Here is a 17,231-nt window from a genome sequence, read left to right as displayed (position 1 = left end):
ATAACATTTGAATAACAGTCGCAAAAAGAAGAAATCCTTTAAGGAGAAGGAACTAATGTACTTATTTTTAAGTTACTTATAATGTAACTTATTTTTCCTCACAGTAGTAATGCAACTACTCCATATCACAAACTGTAGAAAGAACTTGTTTTGGTAAACACCTTCTGAAAGGAACTGTGACGTTATAGAAAAGAAGGATGAAAGGAGTACAGAGTGAATTTACAGGTATAGACCCAGAAAAGCCAGTGATGGGGCAAGGAAAAAAATGTGATGGCCTTGTCTTTGGATTATTTTTTTTTTTTGTAGCTGTGTTCTAAAGGTATGAAGTTGATGTTTTGCTCTTTATTTGGAGAAAGAATCTCAAAATTATGGATAGTAGCACAAAAGCCTCTACCTTAGATCTTACATCAAAAGATCAGACCCAACTAAAACTTGAATCTGGAGGCAGGAAGCTTGGCAACCGTTTGCAAGTCATAGATACTCAAGCAACACTGAAGTTCTATAAATTAAGAGAAAATGTCAGGCTTCCTTTTAGGACTTAGAAAAATACCAGATGAAACTAGATCCACATAATTTTATAGCTGAAACTTGACTTAGACATTAAAGTTCATTTAAACAAGCAGTTCTTAAATTTGATGGCTGATAAAATTTGGGGTGAGGTTGTCTTTTGGGAATGCAAATTTGCAGGCTTAACTCCAGATACTGATGCCGTTGAGGTATCTGCCTTTGTAAATGTATACACGTACTCTTGTACATACACATACACACTTAAAAAAAAATCCCTGCAAATCGAACCGAAACACAGAAGCATGGACATTACTTGGGAGCTTATTAGAACAGAATTAACAGGCTTTACCTCAGACCTATGAAATCAGTAACTGCATTTTAGAAAGATTCCCCAGATGACTTGTACACATTTAAGTCTGAGAAACAGTCCCTTGATGTTTCAAATGAAGGAGTCATGGGATCACGTTTTGAAAAATTTAGTTACAGCCCCCAAAATGAGTTTCATCGCACAGATGATAAAATTGAGTACAAATAAAAAAGTAGGTAATAAAACTTGATGAAGATAATGGAATAAAATTCTTTTCTTAAACACAACACAATTAATGTATTATCTGTGAAATTTTTTTCTCAAATCTTTTCCTGATAACAGAGCTCAGACTAGAAAATCTAGGTGACCAGACTCCTTTCTTGCCCACAATTATTGTAATTGTAATTGGTAATTGATAATATACAGCTAATGAGAAACAGCATCCACTGTATTGTATTTCTTCAATTTTTTGTGCATACTTTCCTTACACATAACATTCATATTTTTGGACATTCCCTTTTAGAGATTTGTATTCTCAAAGGAAATACAACTTTGTCATCAGATTCCTTTATTTGGTCACCAGACTGTTCCCTAAAGTATTTAAAGCCTGCAGACCTATATATATATATATATACATACACATATCTCTCTGAAGCAACTTGATTACGACTTAGGCATTCTAAATTTAGACACCAATGCTGTCACTGTCATTGTGTGTAAGTGGCTTCTAGTATGCACTTGAGAAGGACTGGGTTAATTTTTCCTGAGAAGGTCAGAATCTGTAATTCTTCTAACCTAGGATGCCCACCCCTGAAGCCCTGGGATTCAGCCTGCTCAAGCCTTCCTGCAGCTGATCCATAGAGAAGACACTTCAGTGGCCTTTTCTACAAGATTGCTGTGTAGGATAAGTTGATTTGCAGCTGGACTGCAAAAAAAAAAAACCAGTCTAGTTACTTTTCCTCACAGAAATCAGTAAATCCCTTTCAACTTTACTTTACCAATCTATAGTATGAGAGTGTTGCACCAAAGATCTTCCTTGCTTCTTCAGACAAAAGTTCTGTGAAAATTTCTTGTCATTTACTGGGTTCATCTGATTGCTGAGCCTATCTTACATTTTTTAAACATCCATTTACTCATAGTAATTATGGATTTGACAAGCTTTAGTGGATTGCTGTGTACCAATGGGTCTCAAGGTATGATTACCAAACCATCAGCGTCACCTAGGAACTTGCTAGAAATGCACATTCGTAGGTAGTCTCCACCCCAGACCTACTGAATCAGAAACTCCAAATTAGAAACTCTGGCAGTCTGTTTTAACAGGTCCTCCAGACACTAAAATATAGAACCATTTCTATATGCCAAGTACTGTGTTATCTCAGGACATACGGAAGTACATTTGAGTGAGTAGGAAAGAAAAGAAATTCAGTTTCTGACAAGCTAAGTTTAAGATGCTCATGGTGCATCCTAATGCCTGTATTTAGGTCAGAAGAGAAAATATACACACAGTCACTGGCTAAGGGATCACTAAGGATGTGTCAAATGGAGAGACAAAAAGAAAAAGTGGAATCTATATTTTAAAAGTGGTTGAGTCATAGAGGTTGAGCAAGTTAAGGGAACTGACATTAGCCAGCAAGATGTGAGAGCAAAACCAGAAAAACCTGGTTATCAGAATCCAAAGAAGGATAAAGTTTGAAAACGGTGGTGGCACTGAAAAGGAGTACATTCTAAGAACAGAGGTATCGGACCATGGTCAGTGAATTTGTGAATTACGTAGTAATCTCTGTTAGAACACGACACTTACTGAAAACAGGAGCCATTTCTTTTTATTTGTTTCCCTCATACATAACAAGACTTGCAAGAATGAATAAAAATATCACCTTCGTGTGATGTGAAGAAATAAAAATAACAAATACATTTTTGAAGAAGACATCTCGTGGTGGGTGGATAATGAAATAAACCAGATGTTAGAAGTTATGCATAAGCTGGCAGAGTAAAAAGTCATAAAACGGCAGTTTCTGTTAATTTTAGTAATATACTACATGCAAAAGATGACTTGATACTTTGAACATCACTGATGAATAGATTTTTGAAAAGCAAAGGTGCAAATACAATTCTTTCTTGAATATATAAAATCAAAAGTTCATCTCATCAGAGTTAGAAGACTATGAAACAATTTACCATTTAAAATTCTAATGTACTTTGGTGTTTGAAATGTTCTATGCAACTAACATAACGTATATATAAATAATGCATGCACACGATATTGTAGGGCTTCAGAACAGGCCTCCCCGAGATGTGTCACTTTGGCACGTGGATCATGTTGCGTTCAAGGCAGTGGAGGCCCTGTGGGCTCAAGAGAAACTACTGCTCCTCCCTTAACCACCTAGAGTAATGTAAATTGGGGATTTTTTTTTCCCAGAAAAAGAGTTATCACAAGAGATAAATTTTATTTAAGTGGCCCCATCTGTATGGCAAGCCAAAGATCTAATTGCTTAGTTTGTCTGTATTACTAAGCATCTTGGGAAGCACTGAATTACTGTACAACAGTGGGTTTTATGACAGCTCAGGGCATCTTTTATAATGTAACCCATACCCACAGCAGACTCAGCCTGTGGACTGTGTGTATGTCACTTAACTGTCATTTCATCACTTTTTAAAGTTTTTTTCCTTCTTGCATAAAGTTTTTACATAGGGAGACTCTCAATGATTCCAGAAACAATTATTAATGGTAAGACTTTTGCCACCAAAACTCAGCTTCCTTCCTGCAGTGCAGCAGTCTTTGGAGATGATAGTAAATGCTCCCAGGTAACCTAAGACAGGGAATCTGAATTCTTACCTTAACATTAAAAAGTAATACAACATAGCATAATACCCTGTTTAACAAAAACGCTACCAGTTTTATGACATGGCTAAGAATATACCTTTCTTAATTAATATTAGCATATACAAATACCAAGTTCCTCAAGATATTTATATGGAATCTCATTAGAAAATAAATTTAGCTTTAGTTTAATAAAATGCTGACAAATAGCAGTACTTCAAATAATAAACTTATTATGGATAATTATCAATAAATATTTGTGGAAAAAATATATATGTAATGAGTTTCAAAAACATATGCCATCCAAAATAAATTACCCTGTCCTCCTGAGAATGTATTTGATAATAACTATTTTACGAATACATTTCCAAAATATTCTATTTTACTTACATAATTTATAATATTCATTTAATTTTTTATGAATAGGCAAAAAAAGAAAAGTATACATATTATTGTACTAAATATAGGCAAAATTAGATAGATATTTAAAGGTTTTACTCATTATTACATATACTTTGTATTATGCATCTCCAGCACACACCAAAAACAATTTTTTTAATTGAAGTACAGTTGATTTACAATGTTATGTTAATTTCTGGTGTACAGCATAGTGATTCAGTTATATATATATATTCCTTTTTCATTATAGGCTATTACAAGGTACCTTATATAGTTTCCTGTGCTATATAGTAGGACCTTGTTGTTTATCTATTTTATATATAGTAATTAGTATCTGCAAATCCTGAACTTCCAATTTATCTCCCCAACACCTGCCTTTCCCCACTGGTAACCATAAGCTTGTTTTCTATGTCTGTAAGTCTGTCTCTGTTTTGTAAATAAGTTCATTGTGTTCTTTCTTTTCTTTTCTTCTTCTTCTTTTTTTTTTAGATTTCACATAAAAGTGTTATATCATGTGCTGTTTCTTTTTTTTCCCGGATTACTTCACTTAGTATGACGATCTCCAGGTCCATCTATGTTGCTGCAAATGGCATTGTTTTATTCTTTTTATGGCTGAGTGGTATTCCATTGTGTGTGTGTATATATATATCTATATATATATATCTGTTTTTATATATATATATATATAAAAGATATTTGTTTATTTTTAAATGTAGGATCAAAATAGAAACCATGGCTTCAGTTACAATGTATACAAATGGCAAAACTAAAAATATATTTGTAAAAAATAAGATAGCTTAGTCATAAATCCAATGATGATTGGCTTAAACATAAAAACAAAGAAAAAAGTAATTGATTGATTATTGGTCTCTGAAGAGAAATTTTAAATGTTTTATTTTTATTAATTATTATTTTTTCATTGCATTTAAAATTGACCACATGCAATCATTTGAATACACAAAACCTACATTAATTTTTCATTCTGTAAGAAACATGTCATTTCAGGCATCATTTTATATGTTGTATTTATACTAAGCATGAAGTGTATTTTAATTCAACTAGATTTTTAAACTAATTGCTATTTAACAATTTTCTAATAATTACCTATAATACAATGCTTTAATTGCATGCCTAAATATGCAGTGGTTTATCCTAACCGTGTAATTCATTTTTTGTTGTTATTCATTGCCTTCTATTTACTGTCAACACAAAGGTGTTTTATTCTTTAATTAAAAAAAAAACTATACCAAAAACAAGAAAGTGAAAAGTATGTTTTTAGAAATAAGAATTATAGTCATGTTACTTTGAAAATCACAATAAATATATAGTTTTAAAGAAGGGTGTCACCATAATGATAACATCTATCTCTGTATCAAACCTTTACTAATGTCAGGAAATGAAGGCTGCAAAAAACTCTCGTGGTTTAACAAGCTCTAGAGGCAACAAAAAAGCTGTTTTGTGAGTATCCTGTGTTTTTCTTTTTGTTTGTTTCTCTGAATATTTTTCCCTAATATCTGGCACAAACTTTAATATACTCAAATGACATGGGGATCTTGTGAACTAGAAATTCACATTCAGTATGTCAGGGCTGGAACTGAGATTTGGCATTTCTAACAATGCCTTAGGAGATGCTCATGTTGGCTAGCAGAACATCACAGTAGTAAGGATCCAGATTGGACTAGATGGGCCATTAGTGCTCCCCTAACACCAAGCCCATACCCTGGCTCTTCGCCACTATTATAACTGCTTATTAAATTGTCTGAATTGTCTGCTAGATCGTAACGTCGTTGAAGGCAGGGGTATTGTCTACTAGGCCATAAAGATCTCGAGGTGTCTCCTTACCATTGTATCTCTATTCTCTTAAACAGTGACTCATATATAGTAGGTGTTCAATATTTGCTGAATTGATTAGTTATATATATTCTAGAATATTCATATTTGCAAACTATATTGCTTAGTTTTGATTTGAAGTACTTTTTTTAAGTACTAGCAAAAATTCCATTTTTCTTTGGAAAGGCCAAATATATGTTAAACATTCAAATTACTTTTACTACTTTTTAAAAAATTTTAATGATTCATTGTAGAGAAAAATCAGGCACCTATTCATTGTGACAAAATGCCCAGTCTTTTGTTTCTTCCTGAGGATAATATGGTTTATTTAAAGTAGCTCAAAGATCTATAACATACTTCTTTAACTTTTAATTTAAATGATTCATCATTTAATTTTTAAAAATTAGTATTTATTTATTTATTTACTTTTGTGAGGGGAGATAATTAGGTTAAAAATTAAATGGTGAAGAGCAAAATATTTCCTAAAGTATAAAACCTATTGGTCATAAATCTAGAGGTAATATTTCACCTCAAAGTTGAAACTTACATGATTGCAGCTTTTAGACTAATAATTTGGGGTAAAATGATTAAAAACTGTATAAATTTAAAAAATATTAGGTGCACTGATTGTTAACAGTATGTTGTGTGTGTGTATAGGCGGGTTCTTCAATGAAAAGATGCAAATTTAGTTATGCTGCGCTTCCATTGGGAAGATAATTTTACTCTGCAATGAAGAGCTGAACATCTCTTTTAATAATGTTTTTCCAATATCCTCTTTCCACCACCCTCATCCAATCTTTTAAACTTTTACTGATGGGTAATAAATTATTTACATAAGCCCTATATAAGTGCATTAAAAAATTCATAGTTTGAAGCTAAGGACATTATGTAAATATCACTGATATTCTTCATTATTTCTGGTCAAAATATTTCTTAGCATTAGTAATAGCTTGATTTACTTTTGAAAGTCTCTCTAGGTTGTTTTTAAGACAACTGTTTCTATTTCACTGTCCACAGCTTTCCAAATTTAAAGCAACTGAATATCTGAAGATACATAACAATTACTAAGAGTAAATGTCATCTGGAGAATAACTAAAAGAAGACAATGAATTAGTGACTCATCAACAAATTACCATGGAGAAGCAACACATTTGATGAAGAAAGGAGCTCTTACAATGCTTAACATTTACACTCTTTTGGATTAATTTGTTTTTCAAAAGTGAACAATTCTAACAAAGATATCATTCCTTCTGTACAAATTAAAAGAATAATATTCTTTAAGTACATAATATAAAATGCAGTTGAAATGGATATTATTATCCATTATCTGTTATTACTCATTGAATCTGACATGATGTGATACTAGGAAGCAATGAAGCAGCACATACATATATTAAATACAACCAATCAAAATCCATGTTTCAGACCCAAGTATTAATTAGTTGTCAGTTTCACCATGGAACAATTTAAATATCTCTGCTAATTCAATGGAGAAGTTACATTATATAATTACTACAATAACCTTTGGTAAATATCTACCAGAGAGTAAAGAGATGTTATTAGAAAAAAGTGCTACGTATAGCACTGCAGAATGAGAAAAAGAATGAAAGTCTTGTTTAAGCAAAGCTCAGCCTTTAATCAAAGGTGAGTATTTGTGATTGACATTAAAAGGAAACATACAGACACACATACACAAATATACATGTATATGTTTGTATTTTGCATATATATATATATCAACACAGAGAAATATAAATTTCTGAATATAAGCTTACATAAGTAATTCAAATTGAATAATAGTAGTTTGAACTGGCAATGGCTTATTAATGTTTATTGACAGTGCTTTTGAGTTTGATAGCAAACCAGCACCATAAACATCATGTGTAATAATGCCAAGGGAAAGGAAATACTTTCAGAAAACCAATCATAGAATTTATAAAAGATAAGGATCCAAACTTTAGCAACTCTAACCCTATAAAACTAATACTCTTTGGTTAATATAAAATTTGGCTTTCCAGAATCAAACCAACATCATAAGTTCCAAATTATGTTTTCTGAAGTAGAGAGAGATGACAAAGACTTCCAACCTAATTAACATAAATTCAAAAAATGCCTTATTAAAGTTAGAACAGTTTAGCAGAACAATGTAAAACATGCTTGCCAGAGAAACTTCTTAGCAGAAGATGAAAGCAGCTGCTTACAAAATATTGGACCTAACACAATGCCAGTGGTACCAGATACAATATGAAGATGAGTCAAAACATGTGTTATCAGGCTTGGCATTAGCCAAACAAAGTGAAGCAGATCGAAGAAATGGACCAGTAGGTCACTGGATAGCCATCGTCAAAGACATGTGAGCAGAGACGGAAAGTGAAGCAGTTTCCAATTCTGTTCTACTCAACCATAAGGGGCCAGGAGGTTTCATTGTTCCTAATCATCAATAAGATTTTTTGTTAACTTATTCTGATAGGAGTAGATTCTGCTTCATTTGGTATTTATGGCCTTAAATTGTAATTTCTCAAAATCATCTGAAGCTTCAAGATGATGACGCTAGTTTAACCCTTTTTTTTTTCAGCCCAATTCTGAATGGCCTTAAGGAGGTACATTCAATCAGTAGTCATTGCTAATGAGCATCTTTTTAACCAGGTGTTTTGCCAGGCATTTTCCTATAATTTAGCTGGGCAGCCTAGTGGGTTACAGACATTTTAAATAGAAATGACAACTGATAGAAAAATTTGTAAGTTATTCTAGAGCCCCTCTCTATATCAACATTCATTGATAAAGAATGCTGTCTTTTCCTAGTTTCCTGGCTTTATAGATATATCCATATTTCAGACCCAAGTATTGATCAGTTGTCAGTTTCACCATGGAACAATTTAAATATCTCTGTTAATCTGATGGAGAAGTTACATTATATAATTATATACATATAAAAGGTGAAGTCCTCAATGTACGTCTGCAGACTAGACTTCTTTCATTCAGATTTATATGTCCAGTTGCCTAATTGGCATCCCCACTTGGATGTGTAATAAGGACATCCCATTTAACACATCCAAAACTGAAATTCTTCCCCCAAACCTCATTTTACCAGATCACACCTCATCTCTCCCTTCAGATAATGATAACTTCCTACCAGCAGCTGAGACCAAAAACATTGCAGTTGGTTTTACCATATTTCTTTCTCTAATACACCACTTTCATAGGTAAATCTTATTTGATGCCTTTTTTTTTGCTTTACAGTTTACTGAAGTAAAATTTACATATAATAAAATTAACACTTTAAGTGTACATTTCTACAAGCAATCATTGCCATATCCAAATTTTAGAACACTTCTTTCACTCCCCCAAATTCCCTCATTCTCCGTTGTAGTTACCCTACACTTCCACCCCTGGTCCAAGGAAACTACTGATCTATTTTCCGTTACTTGTTTTGCCTTTTCCATAACTTTACATAAGTGAAATAATACAATATGCACTCTTTCACATCTTGTCATTTTTTCACTTAGCATGATATTCTGCAGTACATTCATGTTGTTGCACATATCAGTACATATTCTTTTTTAATTGCTGAGTAATATTCCTGGATCTGCTTTTTTAATATATTCACTTATTCATCTTTACTCCTACAAACTTGGTCCAACTCACCACCATCTCTTATGTGGATGACTTCAATAGTCTTCAATTGGTCTCTGCTTTAACATTTGACTAAAATTTATTCTCAAACCTATACTAGTATTGTCCTTCTAAAATGTAAGTCTGACCATGTCATGTCTCTGTTGAAAATCCTCCAAGGATTCTCGTCTTAGAGTGAAAGCTGAAATCTTTCAGTGATCTACGAGTCCGTAGGTGACCCAGACTCCTCCTGCTTCTCCTAATACCATTCCCCTTCCTCACTGAACTCCAATCTGATTGGTACCTTAAACCTGGAAATACAGGAGAGAGCACAAGAGAGTACCAGAGTTTCAGAGAAGACAAGGAATAATACATCATATATTCCTGACTCATCAATCTTCCTCAGTGGTGAGACATTTAAATCCTTAAAATGAGATAAATTGTAGAATATACTGTAAAATTTAAACTTCTAAATAAATTTTCATATTGAGACCAGTGGCTTTAGTCTATACTCCAAAACATTCTGGTGTACATGTTTACATTTCTCTGCACTTTAATTGTACTTGGTAAACAAGTGTGGAAATCATTGGCCTAATTGATCATTCTGGATCATGAGCTTAACAAAACTGAATCATTGCTCAAGCTGAGCTAAGGCTGATGCAGGAGCACCTCCAAGAATGGTTAATTTTAGCTCTGTATTTTGCTAAATCAAGTTTCCAAGTTAGCAACAACAACAGCAACACAATACACTACGCGAGAGGATTCAGTGTTTGACTAAAATTTTACTTTCACTGGATGGAATTAAAAAAGACTCAGCTAATTTTTACTGGAGAAAAATAAAAATGGTATGACATCCATGTTTCCTTTAAAAATGTAACAATCTATTCATGTGGCTCTATTTCACTGCTAATGGAGTATATCAAAATACTACAGTGTGAAAAACAGAACTATTCACACATTTGTTTAATAACAAATATATTTCCCTAATATTATCAAATTGTAAAAAAGCAGAATGGAATAAAACCCCTGAAAGTGAAAATAAACTTGGGATCAGCAAACTACTATAAAATAAAGTGTTAACTATAAGACATGACTCATTCAGACTCCCAGTTTTCCCAACTTAAACAGTATATTCCAGCATTTTAATTTTCACCGATACTAACACAGATATTTTCAGCGCTTCAGAAAACACAGAGCACATCTCCAACATCATATTATAGTTTAGACTAGGAAAAACTGTTGAAATATAAATTGTTTTGAGATAGGAAGGGGGCAGGGCACAGCCATTCAAGGAATAATACAGCAATTAACAGCAGAATGGTGAAAGATTCAACCCCTGTAGGCCTTAAGGCTCAAGATGGTGGGAGATTTGACTTCCAGTAGACCCTGAGCTTCATTACATGCCCATTGTAATACATTAGCATGGTGAATAAATAGCATGCCCACAGGCGCCATGAAAGTTCCAAGGCTAGCCACAAAAGGTCAAAGTGTGGGAAATGGCCAACTTCCTGGGAATCCCAGCCTCTTCCCCAGGCTAGTTAGACTGATCCTTCCACTTATTAGCATATGAAGCCACTGAGCCCATAAAACCCAGCAACACGGCGCCTAGTGGCGCCCCCTCTCTCCCCCTCTTTGGAGACGGCCCACACTCTATCTATGGAGTGTGTACCTACTTTTAGTCTAATCTGAGCACCCAACCCCACACCTCATGGCCTTTTTCTTGCTTTTTGATGTATCTCTAAATGAATCTACCTTTACTCAACTGTGGCTCCCTCTTGAATTCTTCCCTGCACGAAGCCAAGGACCCATACTTGGCAGGGCATGTCTCAGGGTCTCACCCGAAGTCTGGGGCACGGCCCTCCTCACACCCTACATCCATTTTTCCTGTATCTCTTCTGTACTTTAGCATCAAGTTTTTAAGGAAAGAAGAGGTTACTGGAGGTTATAAATAAATGAAAATACAAGTTAAATGTTTAAATATTAAAACCTATATAGATTTTGCTTGGTATTTGAGAGCTTTTATCATCATAAATTTTTTCCTAAAGGAGACTAATGTTTACCATTCATTACATTTACATGCCTCATTATTCTTTTCCAAGTACTTTCTCTACAACTCTGTTAGGCCACAGAAAACTGTGACAGAGCAAACACTAGAAACATTTTCTTTCAATTGCAGAATGGCACTCTTAGCTAAACACAAAACACATAAAAATGCTAACGAGAAATACTGTTCCATGTGTATATAATTATAAAAGAAATAAAAAGACAGTAGAGTGACGACTAAGTCAAACAGGCCATTTAATAACTTAGATCCTCCTTTTCACTCTTTTTACTGACATTCCACAAATGCATGTATTTGTTGAGTTCCATGGTTGTCTTATTTTTATTTAAAAAATTAATGAAAAGGGGAAGACTAAATCAAGGCTAGAAAAGAAAAGGAGTCATGGAATATACTGAATAAGCAGACATGTGGACAAGAAGAATTATTAGAAAGCAATCTACATTTTTAGAATTTAGTGGGTGATGACAGTAATAGTCATAACGTTTCTTTGGTAATTTACAGTTTACAAAGAACATTTACTCTTCCCAGTTACCACATGAGGTAGGCAGGGCAGACATGGTTATGTTTATATCCTTGTGAAAATACTGAGACTCACAGGAGGCCATACAATAATTGCACTGAGGAATTGAAACTCTGACTCATGTTCTTCACACACAGAACGTGTGCCCATATTTTCTGTGGATTATGTGTTCCAAGATGTTAACAAAGGCAGTGAAAATATGGTGTAACTTCCTGACATCATTAGTTTTAAAAGGTTTCCAGGTGATTCAAATGTTCAGCCCAGGTTAAGAACTACTGGTCTAAAATAAGAAGAAAACAACCAGAAGTTTATAAAATGAGAAAAAAATATGTATATGAGGACTCATTGAGAAAAGCAAGCATGCTATTCCGGAAAAGAAAGTATTTGAAAGAGAAGGTTTGACTTACTGTGCTCTGGTCTGGCTAGAAGCTAGAGAGATAAAGATGCTAAATTAATAGACAGCTTGATGTTCAAAAAATTAAAAACATTTCAAAATAAATGTGTGCCTTGTGAAGTCAGTTCCATGTCAAGGAAAGTGCTCAGGCAAAAATGAACAACTATAGCTCAAGGAAAACGGTCGAAACCAGTAACATAAATTAAGAGATATAAGAGATCATTCAAAGACTCTCAAAATTTTAAGATAGTTTTACACTTTCTCGATTGTCTTGAACCTAATTTCCATTCTTCAGTTCATGGTTAGTTAAAATACTATTCATTGGTTAATATTTTAAAAACAAATGTGTTCATTTTAAAAATGGCTTCTGAACTTGGTCTTGTAAAATTTAAGGAAGAAATGTATTTCCATGGACTGAAGATAATGCCTTGTGTCCAACCTAATTAATAACAATTCCCTGCACTGGCACAAAGACACTGAAATATGGCCAAGGAAGTTCAAATATAAAAGGGCACAAAATTAAAGTATTATTATAAACATTAAAATTATAAATGCAAAGGTAATGAAGACATATTTCTTTGTCTCCCCAGAAATCTCGAGTTTGGAGATCTCTGCACAAACAACATTAAAACTCTCTTGTTTTAAATCTTTCTCCAACCCTCTACTTCGTGGCCAGAGTAAACAGAGCATACTGAACATAATTTAAACCGCTCTTGATGATTCACAGTAATCATTATGAATAATACTTCCTATACTATACATGGTACAGTGGTTACTGCCTGGCTTTTTCCCAGGGCTTCTGCTTCATTTCTCATCTCAGAGGCTCCCACATTACTTAGTTCTGTCGGCTTACCACTAAGCCGTCCTTGCCTATAGCTGTTGGTGTTTTTCTAGCTCCTTTCTCTGTGATCTGATCTATCTTTTAACTGTAATTCTCCAAATAGTTAGGGGTCTGTTTTGCATATAATCACCTGCAACCTGAACTTTATGGCCTTACAGTCTGACTGCTTAGAAAAACAATGGCTTTTTGTAAAACCAGCTAAAGAGATGTTAAGTACTTGAGGAGACAAGAAATGCAAACACTTCTTATACCTACATGTCCATACCTATTTCCCTAAGACTCAGGGGTGTTTTAAGTTAATTATTTTTGGCTTTGGGAGTGACCCATTTGAAGTCAGGTAGAGGTTGGAAGTCAGGTAGCTGTATGATTGGGTGTTGCTATAAATGTGTAATGCTGTAACAAATTAGATTGTAGCAACAAACCCAAAACTAGTGGAAGAAAATCTCCCAAGAAGGCTATATTAAAATATAGTATCTAATATTGTAAATAATTGTTAGCATATACCCTGAAAATCTATACGTAGAATAGAAAGTCATATAATTTTAAGATTTCCTCACCCTGTATCCCCAACCAATACTACACATTAATGAATTATGTTTATAAGGGTGACCCAACAGGAACTTACAGTGGTTTATGGATCATCTGAGGGAAATTACCGTATTTAGCAGAAAAAGAGACATTCAGAGCTGGAGGGCATCACAGAGATCATTGTTTTCAAGTCTCTCATTTCACAGATTAAGAAAAGAAGCCCAGAATGGCAAATTCATTTATACAAATTTCACATCTAGTTAGTAAATATCAGGAATAAAACCAGGTCTCTGAATTCTTAACGTAGTGCCTTTTCATTATCTCCAAGGTCACCGTACTAGGCAGCAAGGTTTATTATTCCTTGGTACTATGAAAAAGGGTGATTCTTGGGTCTAAATTTGAAAGCTCTTGCTGTGGTGTGAATACTTGTGTCCCCTCGAAATTCATGTTTAAACCTAAGCCCCAAGGTGATAATATCAGAAGGTGGTGCTTTGGGAGGTGATTAGGTATGAGGATGGAGTCCTTATGAATGGAATTAATGCCCCTATACTAGTGGCCCAAGGAAGCTCCACTGCCCCTTTTGCCACGTGAGATTACAGCTGAGAAGGCACCATCTATGAACCAGAAACAGACAATACAAAACACTGAATCTGCCTATGCCTTGATTTTGAACATCCCAGCTTCCAGAACAGTGAGAAATAAATTTCTGCTGCTTATACGCCATCCCATTATGGTCTTTTGTTGTAACAGCGCAGACTAAGACAACCCTGTTAACTTTAATAATTAATACACTAGAAAACTAATTTCCTTAACAGCACCACGTAAAGAGACATTTAGAAAATGTTCCTAGAAGCAGAAAAGCGTTCCCTTTTGGTGCCACAGCTTGTGTTTCCTCCTGAGCTTGAAGATGAAGCTGGACCAGACCAGACATGGACTCGTTCTCCATGTGGGGCTCTATAAGTTACTGGTCTCCATCCATACATCCATCCATCCATTCATTGATTAATGTTACAAGGGTAGGTCATGAGTATTTGTTTTTTTAATCACTTGCACTTTTCTATAATATGTTCCTCTTAATCTGCAACATAGGAAAATATTCACTGAATATAGTCTCTGAACTATGTATCAGAGAAGTAACTTTTTTTCTGAAAGTGAAACATTATAATGACCTTCATTTTCTTGTGTTTGAAACCACATAAAAGAAATATTCTTGTTTTATTACTTGGATTTTTTCCAAATATAAGTTAAATATATTGAGCCAATTTAGAAGTTACTAACTTCTAATAGATTCTAGGTTAATACTTTAAAGTTATTTTTTTCAAGAATAAAATCATTATTATACTGGTAAAATGTGTATCTCTTTCCTTCATATTTTTTCGTTAGATTGTAAGTTACAAATAACAATTCATCCCTATGAAATAAGAGGAAAAGATTTCAAGGATAAGAATAATATAGGCAATAACGTTTTGGCTTCAGTTTTAAGTGGGTCTCATTTGAAAAGGGGTAAATCAATCTTGACTAAATTTAAGACAGAAGAAAGACTTTATATTCATAATATCAGTGGCCAAAGGCAAATTATTTAGACATCTGTTTAATTTTATTCATTTTATTTAAGAAATATGCTCAGTGCTAACTATGCACCAATGACATATTTACTTGGTGGTCCAGGACTTGAACAGAATTTAAAATCACTCTTTCTGGTCTCAAAGGAAATTTCAATACAGTAAAAAAAAAAAAATATTGTGATGGCATAAAATGGCTGAGATAAAATAGGAGCTAATTCTGGTTAATCTTGAAAATATTTTATTTAATGTATAATTTTGATCATTAAAAATTAAGTTAAATTTAGAAATGTTTCCTAACTATGGCTCCCATATCTCAACTGAATTCATTTTTTAACATAAGAAGCGATAACAAATTGCTAACAAATAATTGTCCAAAATAAATAAAAGTGACATTTTGTTTCACATTCATAATTTCAAACAAGCTATGAGACAATAGTGAAAGATGAATTAATCAAAATAGCCTTGGATTTTGATTTAGAAATGAAAGGGAATGGCCTGGATAAAGTCTACAATTATACTATAACAAAAATAAACAATATTTTATCTTCATAATTAATCCAAAGCAGCAAGGTATTTCTCGGTTGCCATGAATATCTTATAAAAAGTCCCTCTATTTTTTTTTTTGCCTTCTCAAGGAAAGAATATCTATAAAAAAATCACAATTACCACAAATCTATATAAGATTTATGAAGAAAGCTTAGACTAACAAATATTTCCCTAGAAGGCATATCAAGGGTCTTGTGTAGAACCTCAAATCTTAGGAATCTAAGGTTTCATTTTGATTGGGTATCTGCTAACTATTCAGCTACTACTTGACAGCAGGCAGAAGTATAGCTGTATCTAAAAGTTTGTAGTAAGAACAAATAGGAAGGACAGGAGTTATTGTTTAATGGGAATAGAATTAATGTTTGGGATGATTACAAAGCTCTGGAAATGGATAGTGGTGATGGTTGCATATATTAATAAAAAAAAGAGTGAGGTAGATTTACAATGGATTCCAACTATTCAATAGCAAAAAACAACAACAATAATATTCCCCCAAATAAACCTGTAACCCAATTAAAAATGGGCTGAGGGCTTGAATAGACAATTTTCCAAAGAAAAAATATAAATGACTAAGAGGTATATAAGAAAATGCCCAAAGTCACTTATCATCAGGGAAATGCAAATCAAAACCTCAGTGAGATATCATCTCAAACCTGTCAGGATGGCTATTATTGAAAAAAAAAAAAAAGACAACAATGTTGGTGAGAACGTGGATAAACTGGAACTCATGTATCCTGTTGGTGTTAATTCAAAGTGGCGCAGCCCTTATGGAAAACAGTATGGAAGTTCTTCAGAATTTTCCAAATAGAACTATCCTACAATCCAGCAATCCCACTACTGGGTATTTATCCAAAAGAACTGAAATCAAGATCTTGAAGAGATATTAGCACTTCTATGTTACTGCAGTGCTATTTACCATAGTCAAGATGTAGAAACAACCTGAATGTTCATCAATCAATAGACGGATTTTTTTTAAAATGGAATACTATTCAGCCTTAAAAAAGGAAATTCTGCAATATGCTAGAGCATGGATGAACTTTTAGGACATTATGCCAAGGTAAATAAGCCAGTCACAGAAGGACAAATACTGCCTGATTCCAGTTTTATAAGGCATCTAAAATAATTGAATTCATGGAATCAGAGAAGAGAGAGGTGGCTTCCAGGGGTTGAAGGGAGGAGAAGAAGGGGAGTTACTAATCAATAACACACAGTTTCAGTTAAGCAAGATGAATCAGCTCTAGAGAGCTGCTATACAATGTTGTATCTACAGTCAATAACATTTTGTATACTTAAACATTT

General features: G+C 33.7%; 1 protein-coding gene across 1 annotated transcript in view; it reads right to left on the bottom strand.

Annotated features, from left to right (window-relative positions):
• The window catches only part of HCN1 (hyperpolarization activated cyclic nucleotide gated potassium channel 1), a 320,367-nt gene that overhangs the window by 56,372 nt on the left and 246,764 nt on the right, over positions 1 to 17,231 (bottom strand). The gene's annotated exons all lie outside the window — the stretch shown is intronic.

Source organism: Vicugna pacos, chromosome 3, assembly GCF_048564905.1.
Source record: "Vicugna pacos chromosome 3, VicPac4, whole genome shotgun sequence".
NCBI lineage: Eukaryota > Metazoa > Chordata > Mammalia > Artiodactyla > Camelidae > Vicugna > Vicugna pacos.
This window is presented reverse-complemented; position numbering and strand designations above follow the sequence as displayed.